General features: G+C 46.3%; 1 pseudogene; it reads left to right on the top strand.

The window, feature by feature from the left end:
- The first annotated feature begins 4,977 nt into the window (after positions 1 to 4,977).
- On the top strand, positions 4,978 to 5,808 carry LOC101825107 (annotated as a pseudogene).
- The last annotated feature ends 201 nt before the right edge of the window (positions 5,809 to 6,009 follow it).

Raw genomic sequence — 6,009 nt, 5'->3', positions numbered from 1 at the left:
CTGAAGCTGGACCCCACTCCATTCTGTCTCCAGCCATAGTTTGGGGGCACGATTTGGTCCTGAGAAGTCTAGTTTTGACCCAAAATCTTACATATGATCTCTCAGGTCCAAGCCGGGTAAGAGGTCCCCACAAATGCACAATGAACTTGTGGCCTGCCTGACTGCAATCGCTGGAAGGAACTGCAGTCAATGGGTCTAGCCAGATGTGTTCTATGTGCCCAATTCCCCAGCCTCTCTCTGGCAGGAGGTTACCTACATGCTTGATTTCCCAGCCCTGGCACCTACCATCTTCACTGTGGACATAACTGGGGTCCTTCCTCCACATGGACTGTACTCACTCTCTCCTCTTCCTCTCTGTGGTTCTCCTGAACTGTGAGATAATGGCCCATCTGTATATTCCCTGGTGCTGCTCCGTGAGAATAAAGTGTCACACTAGGAGCCAGCGCCTGCAAGACCAAGTGACTGAAGGACACACAGTATTTCCAGTCTGACACAGGCCCTAAAATCACCTCCACCTTGATTTCTCTAGTGTCCTCATCTAACTACAGTCTGCAGGCCCGTGACCTCCTTTGGGAGAGAAGGAGAGACAGCTGGAAAGAATTCACTAGCAACCAGCTTCAAAGGAGGCAGGCATATTGCAGCAAATCTCCTCCAGGCAGAACTTCAACAAAGCCTTCCAACCAACCAACCCCCAGGGCCAGCCTACTGAAGGCTCTGAACAGAAGCTGCTAGCCTCACCTGTGTGGCAGTTTTACACGCCTGCTGGCAGTCAGCACGTCTTTCTTCTCGCACAGCACTCTGAGCAGCTGAGAGTCATATGGACCAGCTTTGTATTAAATCATGCACCCATAAGGACAGCACCTGTGTTTTAGTTGTGGTTTCTGTTGCTGTGATAAAATACCACAACCAAAGCCGCTTGGAGAAGAGAGGGTTCTTCCTGCCTGCGGTTCCACACCACCGCCCATCTCTGAAGGAAGCAGGGGCAGGACTCGAACAGGGGAGGAAACTGGGGCCAGGAACTGGAGCAGAAGTCATAGGGGAGTGCTGCTCACTGGTTGGCTTGCTCAGCCTGCTTTCTTGTAACTCCTAGGACCACCATCGGGGGTGGCACTGCCACAGTGAGCAGGGAGCTCCAACATCCATCATCAATCAAGAAAATGTCCCCACCAACTTTTCTACAAACCAGTTCTACCTATGGAGGCATTTTCCCAATGAAGATACCCTCTTCCCAGACAACCCAAGCTTCTGTCCAAGTTGACATAAAAATTATCCAGCCTAAAATGTACCCCTGGCAAGCCCACTGAGTGAGTGAAAGAATGGATGAGTGGATAGATGAAGCCTTCAGGTCTCCAAAGAGATAAGGCATCGTCACCTGCTATACTGCTTGTCTTCCTCAGTCCAGGCACCGTACCAGATCAGAAGAAGCTCGGCGAATAGAAGCAGAATTATTTCCATCTTCACTCCTATACCCAGACCCAGGTTAAAATCTCCTTGCCTTGAGTGTGCTTGCTTCTTTCCCTCTGAGCTTATGTTGTGTCCCTGGAGCACAGAATGGCCTTGAGAAGAAGGCAAATTCAGCATCCAGTCTGAGACTATCACTCAGCTGCCGTGCTTCAAAGACCCGTAGACCCCAGGGATGGGGTCCTGACCAAATCCCAGACAAGCTTCTGGCTGGCACTAGCATCACCAAGGAAGTGTATGAGCGAGGACACCACCATCACCATTGGGCTGCAAGGGCTTCAAGAGACCCCAAATCCAAACCATCCTACTGAGCCCAGCAAATACCTACAGGAGTAGGAGATGGAGAATGAGAAATAATGTTGAGAGATTTTTTTACTCATTATTTTTTCCTTAAGTTTCAGGCTGAATAGATACCCAACAAAAGTAAAGGAACCAGAAAAGGAGTAGTAGTGTTGAGACAGAGACAGCAGCTGGGTGCATCAGTCTTCCAACAACCCTCCCTCTTCATTCTACTTTAGCAGAGCCACATCACCCTTTGAGTCCTTTGAGAGACAGACGTTGCTAGGCACTGTCAGCATCATATGCCAGAGGATAGAAGAGGAGGGGTTATTTACAGGGCCTTTAAATTTGAAATGTCCATTTGCAAAGCATGTATGTCCCCACTGTTGGGGAAGTCCTGTGTATATGTCAATAAAGCACTGTTGGCCAATAGGGAAGCAAGACAGGTGGAACTAGGGGTCCAGGAGGGCTCTGGGTAGGAGAAACACAGGGAGTCAAGATGTAACCACTATAGGGATAAGAAGCCCGGAAACTTCTCTGGTACGAGAAATACTTAGATTAACAATTATGGGATAAATACTTAAGTCAGAGCTTGCCAGTAAGAAACAATCAAGGCCAACAGCTTCATAATTAATATAGCCTCCTGTGTGTTTATTTGGGACTGATGTGGCTCTGGAGCCAGGCTGGAGGGAAGGCTTCTCTTTACACCCCATGGTGACTCTTTTCAACAGTCACCTTGGTGAGATCTAGAAGCACCTGGAAGATGGGCTTGCCTGTGGGGGATTGTCTTGATTAGGTTAACTAAGTTCAGAAGGCCTGCCCACTGTGGGTGGTACTGCTGCCCAGACTAAGATCCTGGACAAATAATATAGAAAAAAATGAGCACTAGCATTAATCTCTACTTGGTCTTGACTGTGAATGTGGTGATCGATTGCCCTGAGCTCCTGCTGCTGTGATGGAAATCTGTGAGGTAATAAACCTTCCTTCCTGGGTTGATCATCAGAGAATTTTATCAAAGCAACAGAAAAGGAGCTAAGACAGCCCCCAAGGCCACTCGCACTACAGCCAGAGCCCATGGAGTTTGCTCATTAATGTGGTATTGTTTCCCAGGCTCTTTCTTTGTGGTTGTAAAACTGTTTGCCCAAAGACACAATATTTGAGCATGAACAAGGTTGTTTAATAATTGATCATTAAATAGCTTCAATGTAGACTATAAGTCAGAGTGAAACCCAAGACTATCATATGAATAAATATGACTGGGTCAATGCCATCACTATGGCAAACCTCTGATGTCAAACAGGCTGTTTGTGTGACAAGAATTTCAGTCACCTGAAAACTGGCTAAAGAGAGTCAGAATGGGAGTACACCGTGGGAATACCGGTTCTCAGACTACAGAAGCAGGTGTGTGAGCGAAGACACAGAGGATCTAGAGCTCAAGACCGGACTAGGCTACACACACCCCTGTCTCCACAAAAGGCCAGAATGCTATAGCCAAGACTTGAGGGCAGGCAAGAAGTAGTTTTACTGTGCTCCCCCGCCCCCTCCACTCCCGCCCCTGCACCTGAACGATGTCACATTGTGCAGGACCTTTAACCACTGGTCCATTTCACAGACTGTTTCATGCATCTATGCACCAAAACACCAAATTAACTTTTATTTTCAAGATGATATTATCAGTAGTCTTTGTAAGGATTCAGGCATCATGCTGGCCTGCTCCTGTCACCTGGCAGAATGCACTCAGGCAGTAACCTGGTCAGCCCAGGTGCAAAGGACCCCTGCAAAAGAAAGACCTCTGCCCACTTACACTCTCCAGCTCTCTTTCTGTTCTCTTTGTTCCACTCTCCCTGGTTCCAGCTCCTCCCTTTCCCTCTCTCTTTCCGCTGTTTCCCCCGAAGCAGACAGGACTTTTCCTGTCTCCCTCTTCTCTTCTGTCCTCTCGCTGTCTCTGTGTCTCTTTACCTCTTTTCTCTTTCCTCCCCCCCCCCCCGCCCTCCCCTTTCTAATAAAGCTTCTCACTTAAGCTTTGTCTGCCTGGCGTGTTTGTCCCTCCTCGTCGATCAACCTTTCCTGCCATGGAATCTGCCAAGGTCTCCCTCACACTTTACCATAGCAGTCTTGATACAGCTATAAGTGTAGGTGTTAATGAAGATGTGAGAACATGTTTGACTTGGACTAATATCACTCTGAAAGTCTTTTCAACAACAGTTTCTACTTGAAAACTCAACTATCAAAGCACATTAGGTCATTGTGGTACTTTGAAAGAAAATAATCTCCATGGGCTCAGGGAGTGGAGTTATCCAAAAGGATAGGGAGGTGTGGCCTTGTGGGAGTTGGTGTGGCGTTACTGGAGGAAGTGTGTCACTGGGGGTGGGCTTTGAGGTTTCAGAAGCTCATGCCAGGCCCAGTGTCTCACTCTCTCTTCCTGCTGCCTGCGGATCCAGATGTAGGACTCTCCTTCTCCAGCACCATGTCTGCCTGCATGCTACCATGCTTCCTGCCATGATTAAAATGGAATAAACCTGTGAACCTGTACGCCAGCCCCAGTTAAATGTTTTCCTTTATAAGAATTGTCATGGTCGTGTTGTCTCTTCACAGCAATAAAACTCTAACTAACTAAGATAGTAATGCATGCTGACATATTCTTTCCAATATTTCACAGAGCCTCCAACTGTACTCCGGAAATATTCTCCAATTGAAGTGGTTCATGATACATTTTTTGATGAACTTCATTTTGAAGAAATTCATATGAACACAACAAAACGATGGGGGGGGGGGGAAGGTAGTAACAAGCTGAGTGGTGGTGGCGCACGCTTTTAATCCCAGCACTCAGGAGGTAGAGGCAGGCAGATCTCTGGGAGTTCGAGGCCAGCCTGGTCTACAGAGCGAGTTCCAGGACAGCCTCCAAAATAATACAGAGAAACCCTGTCTCGAAAAGCAAAACAAAACAACAACAGCAACAAAAAAGGTGGTAACAGGTGAAAAGATGTTCTGAATGGAGCTACAAGATGATGATAAGGTAGACATCCTGTCTGAAAAATAGCAGAACGTGCTACAGTCACTGAAGCAAAAGATAAAAGATGGGTCTGGCACAGATACAGAGAGCAGCCAAGCTATGGTTTTAGTGAGCAAAGCAACTTTTTCAGTTCATCAGCTTCTAAGGATGTGCAGGGAAGAGATGTGCTCCATCTGAAAACTAAAGGTTTAGATTTAGGGAGAAGGAGTCCCTTTCAATAATCTCACGACAGCCATGTCTGCTCTGGTACTTGTCTAATACAAATGCCTCTCACTTTAAAGAGAGAAAACCCTCTGCACCCACCAATCAGATGTCTCTTCCAAAGACTGCATGCAAAGACAGGCTCTCATTCCTCTGCTCTCCACATGGAAGGAGCTGCATACATGGAGGGAGTGTGTTCCCTGCTCGAGACAATGTAGCTGTTTATTCCCGGGGAACTTTTCTCTGATACTTAGGGTCCATTGACCTAGGATCACCCAAAGTAAGAGGAAGTTGTCTTTGGTATGGATGTTGGTGATGGAGTGGAGTCAGTGCCAATGTCTTTCTGTGAAGAAATTGATGGCAGGAGACTGACTTCCGAAGTTCAAGTACAGAAAGATCAGAGGACCCCGTGCATATTATCTGACCTTCTCCAGCATGCTTTTCTGATTCAAATGACTGTTCTGAGGGCTGCATGGACATAAAAAGTGCATTTCTTCAACTGAAAGCAAAAAATTCCAAAACATGCCTCTTGTCAAGAAATGGAGTATGTCCTTGATATAAAAGACGACATAGACTAATACCTACTGACATTTATGAATGAAATCTGCTGTGCAAGTGTAAACAACAAATGCATCAAAACCAGTTGTTCAGTATGGTCCTCAGGTGAGGCTGCAGGTATTTAAAAGTGAGAATAAGGTCAGGGAAGTGCACTGCTGGAATGACATTGAATGGGGACAATGCGTATACTTATTCAGGAAGATTACTAAGCAGAACTACCCCTCCCCCCCAAAAATAATATTGGTTAAAATGGTAAAGAACAAAACACAATGAAAAACCATTTTCAAAAATGATGAAAAAAGGACTTGGATGCTCTGACTGTGAGAGACATCCTTGAAGTTCCAAAACACAGAAATGTCCCCCTAAGTTTAGCAATAATTATCTAAAGGAGCCCATCATGGAAGTAAACCACAGCCATATTTCAAGAACTCAGCATTGCTCAATTATTAGAAGTCCTACATATGAGGCAGCTGCTTTCCATTACAAGGAGAACATGG

This window comes from Mesocricetus auratus, unplaced genomic scaffold (genome assembly GCF_017639785.1).
Source record: "Mesocricetus auratus isolate SY011 unplaced genomic scaffold, BCM_Maur_2.0 Super-Scaffold_100015, whole genome shotgun sequence".
Lineage (NCBI taxonomy): Eukaryota > Metazoa > Chordata > Mammalia > Rodentia > Cricetidae > Mesocricetus > Mesocricetus auratus.
The sequence above is the reverse complement of the archived record's forward strand: the minus strand, read 5'-3'. Positions and strand labels throughout refer to the sequence as shown.